General features: G+C 44.8%; 1 protein-coding gene across 2 annotated transcripts in view; it reads right to left on the reverse strand.

The window, feature by feature from the left end:
- The window catches only part of LOC8050822 (kynureninase), a 59,692-nt gene that overhangs the window by 33,225 nt on the left and 9,466 nt on the right, over window positions 1-17,001 (reverse strand). The window contains exon 1 of one of the 2 annotated variants that reach the window (XM_040210072.3): window positions 6,355-6,539. The exons of the other annotated variant lie outside the window; for it this stretch is intronic. The gene's annotated coding sequence lies outside the window, so the exon portion shown is untranslated. Of the gene's footprint in view, window positions 1-6,354; window positions 6,540-17,001 lie in introns of those variants that run through there. 2 annotated transcript variants of the gene reach the window in all.

The following is a 17,001-nucleotide window of genomic DNA, read 5'->3' on the forward strand; positions in this document are numbered from 1 at the left end:
AAGCATTCGGGTTGTGACCCGTGTCCAATCGCTGCAACGACGACAACAGCCGAGCCATAACAATGTCTGGAACTCAGCGCGTGTCCTGCGCTTTGCCAACCCCAGCGCGTGGCTATGATCAAAACTGGCGGCATATAATCGGCTCCAGATCACGTGGCCGCTTGTTCTGGCTGCGAGTTGAGGGGGTGAACGCTGCTCGTTTTTCTTAAATTTTTTTCTGGGACTTCTATTGCGTGGGGTGAAAAACGAACGCGTGTTTCATAGGTCATTAACGTTAGGGATCCGTTTTAAGCGGTGTTTGTGCACAGTACAAAAATTGTTGCATTGCTCCTTTAAGCAACTTGCCGAAGTTTCCAATGTGCGATAAGTGTAAGATGACCTCTCTAGAAGTTTCTAGGGCGCTGTGCTTCGTCTGGTTCGGTACCGTCAGAGATACGAGCCGTTCTCTGGCAGCAGGCAAGTTTGCGGCCCGAGTGGTCGATGTCTTCGTGCATTGGTTCCGTCAACTTTCATTCATTCGTATATGTTCACTATTAAATTTATGAAGTCTGATCCGCTCACTGCTGCCAAGGCCCAACGCAAGCCCAACATGTTCTTCCTCCAGACCGCAAAGGAGAAAGAACATCCAATCACCATCTAAAACCTTACTCTCACAAAAAAGAAAAAAAAAAGTAACGCGTTATTAGTATACTGTAACGCGTTAGTTATAACGCGTTATTACCCAACACTGCCTTTGACATCGGATGGCTGTCAAAAGCCCCGTGACGAAGGTGAACTGCCGAAACCGTTGTATTATGTGGTCGTTTCCGTTCTTGTTTCTCGAAGCAGCTACGGGGAAGAACGAGCCATTCGGACGCTTTACAAGAAAACCACCGCGCTACAGAGAGGCGGGGGTTTGCTCTTTTACCGTGAAAAGCGGTGTTTTAAGATATCGTTGATATCCGAAGCACCAGGCAGCACGTATGTATGTAAAACAAAACATGCGATGCAAAATTTAAAAAAAAAAAGAATCACTTTTTTTGCGTTTTCTGATGGCGTTTTAAACGCATAGCGTTTAAAACGCCATCGGAAAACATAGCGCATAGCGTTTAAAACGCGGATGGCGTTTTAAACGCATTTAGAACGGCTTTGCTCACGTCCGCCCCAAACCAGGCAGGGAGACACATTACACACCATACCGAACGGATTGTCCGTGACCTGGCGCTTGAACTTCCAGTCGGCCGATGTGTAATGGCGACTGGCTTTCTGTCGCTGATGGACCCGGCGCGCTGGTATTCCAGCCGTGTCCCTCGCGTCCCCCTCTTCACCCTGCCGCCGCTTACCGTTGTTGGGCGCCGCAAATTGCCCGACATCACGCCGCTGTGGTGGCGCTGCTGTCGGCACTGCGCATGCGCAGATGCTTCGCCTCGGGCGAATCTGGTTTCTGCGTGCGTGCAGTGCTCTCATTCGGTGGGCAAACACGGGCTTGTTTGTAAACAGTGTGTTGGTCGATACTAATAATGCAAAACTATAGAAAAATTGAGTGTCGAAAACTATCGATAGTACGGACAGTCCCATCGATAGTTGACTATCGATAGTGGAATCGATAGTATTATCGATAGCACTATCGATATGGCTTCTGGTCGACCATCGACACTCCAAGTTTCAGAAGACTGTCGAGTCACGAAAATGAAAGCACTACCCAAAAAAGGGAATGACGACGAATATTTACGGGCGGACAATTCGCGTGGTTCGGGGAAAAACATGAAAGTGAAAGGAACCAAAACATAAAGTTGCATTCTTGCACAATAAATTTAGAAATTAAACCAAAATGGCGTTTTTCTTGCTTTCCTGCGCACCTATTTTGTATATTCATGGGGTTCAGGTATTAGGCTTCACAGATCACTATGCCCGTATTTGTAAAACTATAAAGTATATTTAGTATTTGTTTATGTCTTGGAGCTAGGAAAAACACTCGCTGAAGACATTAAACACCAGGGTTTTCACAAGTTTGTATTACGCTTGTGTTTTCGTTATTATTCAATTGTCACATGTTTTTCATGGCCTTGATCACTCGCAGGTGCAAAGGAGCGCTTGGAGATAAAAGTTTTATTTTCTGCTGATGACCAATCATAGCGAATTCCCGACAATCGGGAATTAGCTGTTGACAAAAATCAGTTAGACTTGTGTGCCGTGATATATGTTGCCACTTTTTGTTCAGTTATATTTTGGAAGACTTTATAACGGTGGCTGCAAAAGGTTCATCTGTAAGCCGTCACATAATCTATAAATAAATATTTTTGATTCAATCAACGTAACAGATTTTGTTGTGGTGACTTCAAGTTGAACATTAAAAGATAAAAAGCTTATACCAAGTCAACATGGTTATTTAATTGCTGATAATTTTAATTTTGTTTTTTTCATTCTTCAAATACAATAAGTTTGGAAACAACGTTAAAAGAATGGTAAACCAAAATTTGGATTTGAAAAAAAAAAAAAAATGCAGGAGATGTAGGCGGGACGCTACGATGCCTACAACACTACTCGAAAGGCGATATCTCGAATGGACGGCCGTAGTTTTGAAGAAAGGGTCGAGATTGAACGAGGCCGACGAGGCGCGTGACGTCAAGGTATCTCGTTTCCTCCTCTCTTCGCTTCGCCCCCTCAAGGCGGCGAGGCGGAGAAGACGCGAGGCCGTTCCCTCTCCTTCTCGGAGGAACATGACGCAAACATATCTGTCAAAAGCGCCTCGTTTTTTTTTTTTTTTTTTTTGAAAAATACGGTCATCCGTTCGAGATATCGCTGTATGAGTGATGTTTTGGTGTTTGTAGCATCCCGTTGCACGCTCTTGCCACGTGTTTTGTGGAATCCAGATTTTGATTCAGCATCCCTTTAACTGGATCAAAAGTAAAATATAAAAACAAAAATTACATGTGATCCAAAAAATGATATTGTTGGCAATGAGACATTATTTCAGTGAGCAATTGTTTAATATATTACCTTGATTTTGTTTGTGTAGAAGAGCTTTTGTACTCTCTTCGTGCTTTATTCTCGCTTCATTTCGCTTTGATTGACGACATTCGGTGTATCCGCGAACACATTTCACATCTCTGTATTTTGCTATTTTTGTTTTTTAATCTCATGTTACTTGCTTTGAACCTCCCCTTATGTAGCGCGTCCTTCGGACGCCCTTGAGGTCAATAAAATGAAATCAAATGGAATTAAACATCTTTTCATCTGGGTATTGTGCATTCGATCACCATCGCTAACATCATATTCAAGCAGGGTTCCGGATTTATGCAACACGTAGTTTACTTATCAGGGGAGAAAAAGAATTCTATTTTTCGGATAGTGCGCTGCCTATAAAAAGCTAAGGCCCCCCCACCAAAAAAAAAAAAAAGTTTGGTCATTTATTTAGTTGATATATTTTATGCATACTTTTCCAATAGTATACACTATACAGAGTTCTTTTTTAAGCTTTACAGATTTGTTTAAAAAGAGCTGTGAAAGGTACACTTATGCGGTTTGTGCAGGTGAGTAATCCCTGGCCGTATAGTATACGGCCAGGGGGACATAGTATATGGGGCTAATTGTAACGATCAGTCGGCTAATTAAGTAAAAATTGTTAATTAACTTTTTAATTATTGAAAATAGTCGTATGGTTCCAATTAGAAACTTGCTGAGCGTCGTCCAAAACCACTAGATCAGTAATATTTAGAAAGAGTTTGAGCAGTAGTACGCTGAAGTTACCACTCGTGGAGCAGGTACAACAAGGCTGGGGATCTCATGAGAGACGGAAAATAGCACGGGCGCCTTACCGTAACCGTTAGCCTTGTACCTGCTCCACGAGTGGTAACTTTAGCGTACTGCTGCTCTCCTCACGCGCTCAAAGTCTTTCTAAATATTACTGATTTAGTGGTTTTCGATGACGCTCGCCAAGCTTCTGATTGGAACCCTATGTCTATTTTAATTAATTTAAAATTAAATAACAAACTTTACTTAATTAGGCAATTGATAATTACGATTAGCCCTCTAATCTTTTTACCTCTGGCCGCATGACTCACCTGCACAAACCGCATAAGTTTAACTTGCACAATTTTTCAAAACAAACTTGTAAAGCTTGGAAAAAAAAATCACCCTGTATATATGTTTTTTTTATATAGTTTCTAAGGAGGGTTTCTAACGTTTGCTGATTGTTTTCCAATAGGGTTTAGATTGTTCCTCGATAATAACGCGGAAGTCTTTAATGGCTGTTGCGTTTTCCTCCGAGCTACACAACATTTCCTGAATGAACCCCACCACGTTCTTCGTCACCTAAAAACACATTCTCGATATATTTACGATGGTTGGCTCGCGATAGTTCATCGATATTCTACTACAAACAATTTCACGATAGTCGACTAATGATAGTTGGCTATCGAGTTTCACGGTAGTCGACTATCAATGGTCGACTATCGATAGCACTATCGATCGTTTTCTTCACTATCAATAGTTAAATTTGACTTCCACTATCGATAGTACTATCGTTAGTTTTGCACCACTAGTTGCCGCGCCTTCGCTGGACGTCAACCGCCTCCCTTTCATCGCCTGATGCCGCTTTCTATCCGTGGGTATGGGCGGGAGCGTGATCACGTGGCGAAAGACAGACACATACGATTGGTTCATCCAGCACGTAGCCTTCCCCGCGTTGTCATCTTGGGGGTGAAAGAAGTATAGAGAGTAGTCACTGGGGCGGCCATAGCTGTGTGCACGACTGCTGAGCGCGTGCTGAAGACGTGCTGAAGACGAACGTCCATGTTGCACCATCAAGATTGCCGGTCTTAGCAGCCTAGGAATGTGCGCTCGTTCCGAGCATGCGCTCTAAACATCGCCCTCAAATATGGCGTCCAGTGAATACCCTCTATAGGGGGTATTCACTGGCGGCCATAGCTGTGTGCGCGACTGTTGAGCGCGTGTTGATGGCGAGCTTCATCAGTTATTTCGCAACGTGCATTCCACACCTTCAAGGCTGCCGGTTTTAGCAGCCTATTAATGTGAGCTTGTTCTGAACATGCGCTCTAACCAGCGCCCTCCAATATGGCGTAAATAGTGTTGCTTGTATGTTTAGACAGCCTTAAAGTGAGCACACCTCAGCGGGTGTCTTGTCTCCTATATAGCTGTAGACGAGAAATTTAGCCAGTGCAGTACATTCGCTAGCCTGGGGTCTTTCACGTGCACTACGCAGTGGCGATTACACGCGAAGGCGTGCCGGCACGAAACTCATCCAGATTGAAACGGTCAGGAGGATCTACCCGTTTTGATCCCAGGAGGAACCAAGGAGGTTTTGCAGCACAAGGATCGCTTCAAGCTGAGGCGCGTTAGCCCACTCGGCCACCGATCCCCTTCAAATATGGCGTCCAGTGAATCCGCCTTGATGCCGAGGAGCACGCAGTGAAATAAGTCTCTGCTCCAAGAGAAATCGCTGCATCCTCTGACCAATCACAAGCCGTAAATACACCGTCCTTCAGAAGGCTTGCCACAGTGGAGCACCCCGATTTACGTAGAATACGTAACGTTCGTTGGTCGCCACATTTGAGCGTGTTGTTCACTGGGCATACGCCGGGATGTCTTGGTGGCGCCTTCTCGTATTTCCCTCGTGTGACGTCACTGCAAGGATTTGCCTAGCTGTGGCGTCAAGGGTCGTGGTCTGGCTACTTATGATAAAGATAGATAACTGGGCAAGTTGATAAGAGTTCATGTTAAAAAAACAGCGCGACTGGGACAAGGACAAAAAGACGTAGAGAACTCAAGACAAGCGCTTGTCTTGTGTTCTCTACGTCTTTTTGTCCTCGTCCTAGTCGCGCTGTTTTTAAAGACTGACTACTTATCCGTCATTCGTTTCGAACGACAAGTTGAATGGTGTTTGTGTAACCAACACCGTTAACGTTGACAGTTTGACGTTACACTCGCTTCCCTCGTTGGCAAATCGTAGAAACCTGACCTCAGCGACTCTTTTGGGTTGTGCACGTCCCCACAAACATCCGCAGGGCTGACAAAGGTACGGGAGCGAGCGCGTGGCTTTGGAAAGTGCGTTCGACTCGCGAGTTCTCGCGCAAACATACCAAGCATTCTGCGGAGCTGGCTCGCGCGCCTATCGTCTACCCACAAATCACAGCCTCGGTGGTTTGAGGAGTCGCGTCGCAGAATCGTCGTCAACGAACTCGGCTATGACCGCCGGCGATGTCGAGGGGTCCCTTTAAGTTCATTCCAGAACCGCAGGTCGACAGAAACATCAATGAGCAACGCAATCGTCCAAAAGGGTACGCGCGAACGGAGGGCATTTTTCACGAGCTCGTGTCTTGCTCGCGTAGCTTCTCAGATAGAGAGATGTCTCACCTGTGGTCAGGCACCTGTGGTCGGGCAAAAGTCCAGGCGACGCGCAGAGCGAGCCGCGTTGGCACACCGGGCACACGACTCAAAATAACTGCTGCAGCACGCGTTGGGGAAAGTGCCGTCGTCGCCTTCGTCGCCGCCGCGGACGTGATCGCCTGTCGACGCGGCCGCATTCAAGGACAGGACCCGTTCCGCGTTTCCTGCGCGGGGGCTTTCCCCCACGATATCGCCGTTCGCTCCTGTCCGCCTCGATTCAGGAAAAAAAAAATTAACGTCGACACCTGGGCGCGGCCGGGTGCCGAGGTCTCTCTGCTTACCCACGCTTAAAATATTCACCCCATTTTCGTTTTTCTTCGTTTGTTTTCTCCTTCTGTGTGTGTATGGGTGCCGACATAACGGACCTTCATTTTTTTTTCTTTTTTCTTTTTTTTCCTTTCAATCTGTTCGCTTTGCTTCGTCGCTGATTGCACGACAAGTTGTTGGCAGTGTTCTTGTCCTCGACGCAAATTTCGTACAAATGTGTCCCTGCCCATTTTTGGCGCTAGAGCCACTATCAACAGTAGCGACATTCTAATTCCCGGTTATCTCATGGGCGACGCCATTGAGACGCTATTACGACTTCCTGAGCGTTCGATCTAGTTCGACACGGCGTCGGAAAGCTCTGGCGATCTCGCTTTACTCTGTCGCGGGCTGTTTTGACATTTCTGGAGGACGGAAAATCGATTTCTGTGATTTTAGATAAGGCTTTAGACAACCGACAACAGTGATTCTAGGCCGCTACTCTCAAGCGTAGCTAATTTAGTGGCTCTAGATTTACCACGTTGGCGTGTGCCCGCGCACGCGTGCTTTGAACACTGAATATGTCAGATGGCTGGCTCCGAGCCACTTCCTGTAAGACATTATGTTACTTTTATTACTTTTTGCGTGATTACTATGTTTCTTATTTCTATTTTTACATATCAGTTCCTCCTTTACCCCTCTTTTCCCTTCTCCGGCAGGAAGTAGCAAGTTGGCATCATTGAGCTTGGTTAACCTCTTCGTCCTTCTAGTAAATCAATTTCGTCTAAGTCTCCTCGTCACACGAGTGTTGCGTGAGGGGATCGGTGGCCGAGTGGGCTAGCGTAAAGACCCTCGATGTGTTTTCGCTTGTCTTGCAAGTAGCGTCAAATGCGCGAGTGCACGAGGCCCATGTCTCGAGCGGCCCTTGGAAGCAAATGGCGGCGCAGCACTGAAATGAGCGGGCCTTGGAAGCGAATGGCGGCGGAGCACCTGCTTATGGCACGTGTCTCGAGCGCTTCCACAACAATGGTTGGCGGTACTTGTAAAAAACGCTTTTATCAAGGGGCTTTAGGCTAGCGCACACCAGCTCGGAGCACGTAGCGAAAGCTCGCGCTGCAGAACACAGGGATCCTGGGTTCAATCCCCACCCGTGCCCGTTTCGATCTGGATGAGCATCGATCATACCAGCGTACGGTCGTGTATCACTACTGTGTGGTTCGCGTTAAAGACCCCAGGCTAGCAGTCGTACTGCAAAGGCTAAATTGCTTATCTACAGTGGGTAACAATGTCTACCATGTTCTGGCAGACTAAACTCCTGCTGTATAAACAACTAACGACTTATTTGTTTGTCTGTTTCGAGTGCTGCCTCAGCGTTCAGCTGTAAGTCGTGTCTTCCCCGATTGAACACGAGTGCCGAAGGCTAATACCGCACCGTGGTCTCCAATCTTTGACCCGCGCTCACCTCTGGTGGGTTATGATAAAAAAGAAAGAACTCGAAAGTAAGCTTGCACCAGTTGGCACTTGTCCCTGACAAGGGTAAAATCTCTCGCCCTTGTACACTCTAACAATGGTGCTTGGTACCGTATACCAACCACACAAAGGAGCAAAGACAACGAAAGCTCTTGTTTGCTTCCGACGTCCCCCGCACGCGCTCGTCTCCCCCCCCCCCCCCCCCCCCCCCCCCCCCCCCCCCCCCCCCCCATTTCTCAGCCTCTACGCGCAGCGCAACATTCTATTCGAACGTTGCAACGTTTACGCAAATACTTTACTAGGGGGAATGCATTCCACTGCGCTCATTTGCATTAGACAGAACGCCTAGAGCGCCTACAGCGCCCTGACGGAGGGGAGGTCCGCGTCAGTCCACGCGCATGTGCACGTGGATGTTCACGGCGGCCGCGGCGGTGTCGTCTCCGATTCCATCTAAAGCCCCTTCGTGTTTCAAAAGTAGCGCAAGGTGCGTCGATGCAGGAGGCACGTGCAACGTGCAGCCCTTGGGAAGATCATGGCGGCACAGTGCAGCAAAGTATTTGGCGCAGCAATGAGCTATATTCTAGACGCCATGTTCTTTCTAGAGGTGGCGCGTGGCACGTGTCTCGAGCATTTCCACAAGAATGACTTTGGTGTAGAACCACCACCATCATGATCATGATTTACCGCTCGATAGCCGAGACCTCCCCGACGATAGATGGCTCTCGCCTAGCTTAGAAAACCTGTCCGCGCCGAGGCTATATTGTATTTGAGAGGAGTGGAATGTATTCCCCCTAGTAAAGTATTTGGTTTGCGTTTCGTATTCCATTCTTTCTCTCCTCTGTGGACCTTTCTTTCATTCTCCCCATCCCTTCCTAGCACAGAGTAGCCATCTTGTTTTCCTTCCTTCCCGACACGATGGCCTTGTTACCTATGGGGTGTCGAGCCAATACCACCTAGAGAACTCCGTCTCGTCCTAAGATGGACTAATGGACAAGGCTGGCGGGCCATTAGCCTCCACTTGTAATACCGATCGGCGCGAAGGGTAGCCAGCTCGTCAAACACGTGTGCTTTCGAGATCTCCGAACCCGAGCTCATTGCCAGCTACCGCCTCACCGCAAACTCGCCACTTCCGTCGATAAAAACCCCGCTGCGTTACAGCACAACGGCACGTCGTTAACGGTCCCGCTATGGATTCGCATCACAAATGTAGTAAAGTAAAGCGCACCTGGAATTTCGGCGCGTTGACCCGTATTAACCTTGGAGCAATATAGCACGTGGTTTCTATCTGGCTCGCGATTAGACCCGGCAGCCCGTATAGCTTCAAAGCTTAGTCTACGTTAGGGTGACGTCATCGTTAGTGAATTCCCGATCTGCCCCAAGCGGCAAACACGTTGAAGCTCGACGCACTTGATGCGGCCGCCATTAGGTTGCTTGAACTCGACGCTTCGCTCTCCTCTCTGAGCCTTAGCGGATGCGTTGTACCTTCGTTTCTTTTCTGCTTCTTTTTTTTTTTTTTGGTCGCGTTTTATTGTTGTTTTTTTTTTGTTTTTTTTTACACCGGCGAATGTCGTCCAATGCTCATATTTACCAGTCAAATGCATTACATAATTACGTGGCCAACCTCTGCGGTTAGTTTCGTAGCACGTTTTGACTACTTTCACCGCCGGCCTACCGCACACACCTGTCATGAGGCCATGATCCACGGAAATCGACGTTAGCACTGACGCACATTGAGTATATAGGGGACTCTGGAGATAGCACGAGGGTTCAAATGCCAATTACTTATGACAACTCAAGTTTTCTTACTAATAGCCGGCGGAATATTCGTAATCAAACGAGAAAAAAAAGGTGACAGAAACATTCAGCGTAAGACAACCACTATCTATGTTTACCCAAAGCATCGTCCTTGGTGTTCATAACATTAAAAAAAAAAAAAAAACTGCTTTTAAATGATATGGGGTAACTCGTGGAGAGATAGGCAAGGAACGTTTAACGTGTATTTTATCTGGTGCTAGGGCATCATGGTATATTGTCATCATCGGGCGATTTGTTTGCTCCCAATATCGCCCCTACACGTGTTTGACATACCTAATAGATTTTGCGACATAGATGTTCGCTCGATCGATTTATTTATCAATAAAAAAAATCTACACCGTGTTTTGTTTATGTTGTCAGTCTTTCGAGTGCTTTAATGATTTGCTTAAGATAACCAGTTCAATATAATTATTTTTATTTAAATATAAAAGTTGGGACTTCCCACGTAAGAAACTGTCACAGAGAGCTTGAGAGTGTCGGCGGCCCGCAATATGTGACGCCGAGAAAAAGCCGTCTGCACGAAAGTCACCCGAACGTAGCGTTGTCGATGGTAAATAGAGATTTACTTTCAGTGGCTGGCGACGCCGCAATCTATGGAGCGCGTCTCTTCAAACAGGTAAAGATATTTCCACACAGCCCCATGAAGTGGCGCCTGGCTTTCGATGCTGACCAAAATCTTTGGGGTCTCTTCTATTGGGCCCTTTAATTTTATTTGGCAAAATTTGCGGAATCAAAACTTCAGGTTTATTTTGACGCATCTGTCGCTTATGTCATACATCGAGTACGCCGTAAGCAAATGTGCATTTCCTGAGGCCAGTATCCTCAAGTGCTGCTAATACTTTAGCAGGGCCGATTATTCGAGAAATGTGCTACTTGGCCTAGGTCGGACAATTGAAATATTCCTCGAATACTTAATTTCTCTGCTGAAAACAGGCCGAGACAATATTGCTTCTTTCCGTAGATTCTCTTCGTCACTGTAGGAAACTTCACATTTTTCGAAGTTCATAAAACGTTGATGTCCACGAAAACCAAACACTGAACAATTAACTTGCGAGTTCATCTGTTCTCGTTTCAGCATATTGTTAATCGGGTTATGGTCTTGCTTCGCTTCACTATAAAATATTTCATTAGTCTCTTTGTTAGTTTATTTTTCTGAAAACAAGCGTCGTCAGGTGAGGCCGTAAACGATGCGAATACTCCCTGTGCAACAGTTCAGTCGTTTCGTCGCTGAACCTAGCCAAAATTAACGATGAACGTAATCAGACGCATGGAATCTCATTCATCCATGCGTGAGCGCATGGATGACATAGAAGACCGATCGAGACGGGGCCGCCCACGACAAAATGCTGTGTGAGAGGGAGGGGGGAGAGGAGGTTCCAGCAAAATGGAAGATTTCGAGGGGGGCCCGGGCCCCATGGGCCTCCCCTCTGGCTACGTGTCCAGTTACGTGGCGAGGGCAAAACGTTGTTTCCCCCGTACCAGAAGTTTCGCAATTCAAGATGGCGACTTCTGCACAGGGAAGGTAGCTAAGTTTCAACGTTAAAGCATGTATAGCCCTCTCACTATAATCCGGAAAATACGGTACTTCTTTTTATTTCTATTTTTTTTTTTTTTTTTTCAAATTCAGTGCAAATTGGGCCGCGTTGCTGTATTTTATACAGCGATATGGCCAATCTCCGTTGCGCCTCTCGCACTCATAAAGTTCGACTTTTTAAATTTATATTCCGTTAATTTATTACGCGGGTTGTGAAAGTAAAACAACAACAACATAAACATCGTTTGAGAGCGCTGCTATCCTTGGGCACGTGGCTCCCGAGGCGCTCTCCTTTCAAGGTCAAAACGAGCGCGCATAACCTCGCCAGCGTGTGCAATGCCTCCTATTTATAGCTATCTCATTCCCGGTACGAATATCGATTGACGCTGATATCTCCGTAGCTGGCAAATCCAATAAAAAAACATGTTGTCCGGGGACAGACCTTGGTGGTTTTGCCATGCTGCGAAAGTTTGCTTTCCACATTTAGTGCAGTTGGTTAATGAACCAAAAAAAAAAAATAACCACGAGGGCATTTTGCTCGCCTTAATTGGAGTGGCTTGGTTCTGTTACGGACAAGCTTGTGGGGCAGTCGAGTTGGCGCGAGGAAATTATGCTTGGCGGTCAGATGCTACGATATAAACTCGGAAGCACACACACACACAAAGAAAACAACGGTGACTGATTTGTTTACCAGCATCTTGGCGGACTTTAATCCAGATTGATCCGGATTCCCCCTCGCCTTCCCTGACTAGGCCAACGTTCTTACATCTACCAGTTAACGAGCTCCAGGAAGAGCGTTGTTCGAAAACGAGTCCTTCTCAATCATCCGCACGCGTCCAGGTACGGGCGGATTCGGGCAGGTAATTAGGTGACCTTAGGCAGATGGCGACCCTAGCGCCACCAGCGGCACCGCTCGCTCCTACGGGCGACGGAGTAGGATTTTTTTTTGTGCGGTGCTCTTTTTGTGCGAACTTTTGCGCAAACTTTTGTTATTGCCATGGTCAGTAAGTTTGTTTTTATCAAAGTTTCTCAAATATGTATAAGTCACGACTTCTTCCCCATTCTTGTCATTCCCCCTTTATGTAATGCATCTATAGATGCTTTTGAGGTCAATAAATGAAATGTAATGAAAACCTTATGTTTGCCATGAAAACCCGCGATGGAATCGTCTTTCCACCGCAGGCAATATGTTCGTCCAACGTTTGGCGTAGCGAGCGGCACCGAACGGACGCGCCGCGAAATTGCGCCAGGTGTTCTCGAAAGCTTGTCAACCAACCTTGATCTAGTAACGCTCAGCTAAACTGGTGAGAGAAAATGGAAGGCCGTACGTTCGTTCTTACAACAGGTGCTGGGAAAGGTCAAAACCGAAGTGGAAGCTTCTTCCACTTCTTTCCTCTTTAGCAGAACAAACGCACGGAGAGGAGGCGATTTCCTCTCCAGCCCCTTACAAAAATGATCAATGAGTTTCAATTGACTTTCTATTGTGTTCCTATAGAGTCAATTGAAACTCGATATAAACTCAATGTCTAATGAGTTTGACCATTAGAAACTCAATTTTGATTCTATTGAATTTACTCATTAGGAATGCAATTGAGACTGATCATAAGAAACTCAATATCGATTCTATTGACTTTACTCACTAGGAATGCAATTGAGTTCGATCATTAGAAACTCAATATCAATTCTATTGAATTTACTCAATAGGAATGCGATTGAGTTTGGTCATAAGAAACTCAATTTCGATTCTATTAAATTAACTCAATAGGAATGCAATTGAGACTGATCATAAGAAACTCAATATCGATTCTATTGACTTTACTCACTAGGAATGCAATTGAGTTTGATCATTAGAAACTCAATATCAATTCCATTGAATTTACTCAATAGGAATGCGATTGAGTTTGGTCATAAGAAACTCAATTTAGATTCTATTGAATTTACTCATTAGGAATGCAATTGAGACTGCTCACAAAAAACTCAATATCGAATCTATTGACTTTACTCACTAAGAATGCAATTGAGTTTGATCATTAGAAACTCCATATAAATTCTATTGAATTTACTCATTAGGAATGCAATTGAGTTTGGTCATAAAAAATCAATATCGATTCTATTGAATTTACTCATTAGGAATGGAATTGAGTTTGGTCGTTTGTGGATTACTGCACCCGTGTGCACCCAACGATTATTGCTTGTACCAATGTTTTTCTATTAAGGGATAGAGTCCAATGACGTCGAAACACTGTTTATCATCTATGAGACTTTCAAGGAGGAAATAGGAAACTGGGAACCTTAGTAGATGCTGAGGTGGTCACCGGCCAAATGAATACCTTTCTTATGTAGGGTATATAAGGCGGTGGGGTAGTCGAGGGAGTACGATTAGTGGGTTGTGAGTGCTTAGTTACGATGTTTGTGTTCGTTTCCTCTATGTGCTTTGTTTCCTTCATGTTGCATGCTTTAAAGAATTGTGAAAAAAATTCTCAACCAGAGCAATTTTTTTTAAATACAGTTGCAATAAATTCTATTGAAGCACGTTGCAATAATTCAATTGAAAGTCAATTGCAATATTAAAACTCAATAGCAAAAGTTCTATTGAAACACTATTGCCAAAATTCACTTGAAATGCAATTGCTAAAAATTCAATTAAGACTCAGTGGCCAATAGTCTGGGACGGATCAATAGCGACTCAATAGAAAAAGTCAATTAAGTTTCAATTGAGACTGAATGAGGTCTATTGAGTGAGTCCTTTACACTTTCAATTGAAAGTCAGTTCATTTTTTTGTAAGGGGCGCGTTCGCTCTGCTAAAGTGAAAAGAGTTGGGAAGAGCTTCCACCCCGTTCTTGACCTGTCACCAACAATAGTAAGACGGATGCACCAAGAAATTTGACAGCTGCATTTCAACCTTTCAATGAAACCGTCATATAAAATAATGTCCTGGTGGATTTTCGTTACATTTTTTTGTGTGTGTGGGCATGCTCTGAGTAACCACGTGACGCCACGGTGTTTAGTGACGTCACGCGACGTGGTCATGTGTCATAACGGCGCCAAGCCCTACTGTCACGTGACACCACGTCACATTACGATTTAACACCCAACGTTATTCGGTCCGATAACGTTGTTTCCACTGTGACGTCATGTGGGAGTGGGTACCACGACTTGGTGCCACATGTCACGTGCCACGTGACCTCAAGTCAGGTGACGTAGAGTCATTAAAACATTTAATTAGTCCTTGCTATAATTGTTTCAACGCTATATTCAAGATGATTGTTTTCTTGATTGTTTCAACACTGGATTCAAGAGTGTCGTTTCAGTGATTGTTTAAGCACTAGGTTCACGATGGGCTTTCCGACAATTGTTACATAAGCCTAGACGCACGGTCTCCTCGAACGTGATTAGAATCAAATGTGGTGTACCACAAAGGTTGATCTTGGCACCGCTGCTTTTTCTGGTGTATGCGGATGACATAAGTACTATCTCAGACTCACAAAAACAGTCATCGTGTATGCAGGCGACAAGAGTCTGTTTTCTAACTCAACGTATTTGGAATCACTTGAAGTGAAGGAAAACTATTACATTGTAAAACGGTCGGTCTGGTTAAGATAGAATAAATTACAACTAATAAAAAAAACGAGGTACGTAATATTACAATTTGTCAACAAACCAGAACACAGAACGCTATAAGATAGGTTTGAAAATTGTGTGATTAAACAAGTAAGAAAACTCAAGTTTATTGGTGTTCTTAAAGTTCACTTGAGCTACTCACGTCAAATGCTTAGCGATCGAAGTTATCCCAAGCAGTTGGTTGCATTTATATAATATAATTATAGAATACAAAACCTGGTACCAACTTGATTTAAAGATTAATCGCTATATTATTTGCTCGTGCATTCAATACTTTTCCGTGGTATATTAGTAGGGGGTACTCACACGAAATCTTACTGCAATAGCTGGTTTTAAAGAAATTATATGATTAAACCGTAAAGTGGAAGAAATACGTTCTGAAACCACCTTTTGCTAAATGTCGGCTGTTTCAGCGAAAACTTTCAAAAATCACTAAAACTAAAATAAATGAAAAAAAAAAAAAGAAAACAAGCGGGAACATTTTGGGCTTCGGCAGACGTCAGTGATTCCGAAACACCTACCAATTAGCCAAATAATTAACTAAAATTTTTCTGAGCAACTTTTTTTAATTATAAATTTCAACCAAGCTTACAATTAGAAACCTGTTGAGCATCATCGAAAACCACAAAATCAACTCATTTTAGAAAGAAATAATTGGCAGGTGCAGCGTTTCACGGCGTTCTGAAAGAGCCACTCAATTTGCACCCGTCCGCTTCCTATCGGGGCCAGCATCTTCGCGCCAGAGAGAAGAGAATAAAACTTTATTGTCCCAGCACTGTCAGTGGGACGACCGGGTGCAGCCGCCAGAAGTCCCGCTCTCCGGAGGCCTCGGTAACGTAAAGGCAGGAGGACCGCTGCCGCAAAGCAAACCGAAACCTAGAAACGCGTCCAAACTGGGCGTATTTTTTGAACGCCGTAAAATGCGGTACCTGCCTCATATCTTCCTAAACTGAGTTGATTTAGTTGTTTTCGATCATCGCCCAGAAAGTTCATAATTGGAAACGTGTTTATTTTCGCTAATTAAAAAGCATATTACGATTTTTTGTTAGTTTTCTGGTTAATATTTTTTTTATCCAATACCTCATGTCCGCCGCGGCTAGCAGCTAGTTCCCAGAAAGAGTTGATATTTTTCTTAACCACCCTATTTTTAGCGATTTTTGAAAGTCCTCGCTGAAACATCCGCTTTATAATGAGAAAGGCCAGATAAATATATATTTTAAGTTGTTTCCGCTAATGTACAAATAAGACCTCGACACAATTGGACAAGTTAATGTGGCGCCGAGTTATGCGTTTCGACAGACGCTTAAGTAGGCATAAAAAAAAATAAACAGGAGACAGATAATCGTATATCAAACGGGCACGCCTTTTAACTGCATGGAAAGCACTATCAACTTTGCGCGTTCGTTCTTCAAATACAACAATCGTGTTCCGAAATAATTTTTATGCCGCGGGATCACATTGATGGCTCATATTTGTTTGTTTTACAGCGAAGCTGTATATCTCTACCAGCCAAGGAAATTTTCGTGTCGTCGTTGTAAGCAAAAAACTCCTGGCGGACAATTGAAGGCAAAAGAGCATATCTCCTTTGAAGTCGGGCATGCAGCATACAGCTCAGTATCCGTTTCATTAGAGAAACCACAAAACAAGCATCAAAACCACATGATGCATGATAAGGCGCGTGTGAACAACAGGAACACCCTCCCACGCGTTCCGGTAAAGATTAGGTTTGCAGCTGCTTCGAAAGGGGTTGAAGTCATTCGAAGCCCTCGAGTGAAGTGCGAACCGCATAATAAATGATAACGGCGCCTGCTACCGCGGCGACGGCAGCTTGTGACGTGGAGAGTGACGTCACTAGCCTTTCATAGGTCCGGACGCAGCGGATGCTTCGAGCTATCTTAGCCCATCCCGTTCTGTGGACGTGGCCCGTGAT

The sequence above is a fragment of the Ixodes scapularis genome, unplaced genomic scaffold, assembly GCF_016920785.2.
Source record: "Ixodes scapularis isolate PalLabHiFi unplaced genomic scaffold, ASM1692078v2 PGA_scaffold2__306_contigs__length_199485367, whole genome shotgun sequence".
NCBI classification, from domain to species: domain Eukaryota; kingdom Metazoa; phylum Arthropoda; class Arachnida; order Ixodida; family Ixodidae; genus Ixodes; species Ixodes scapularis.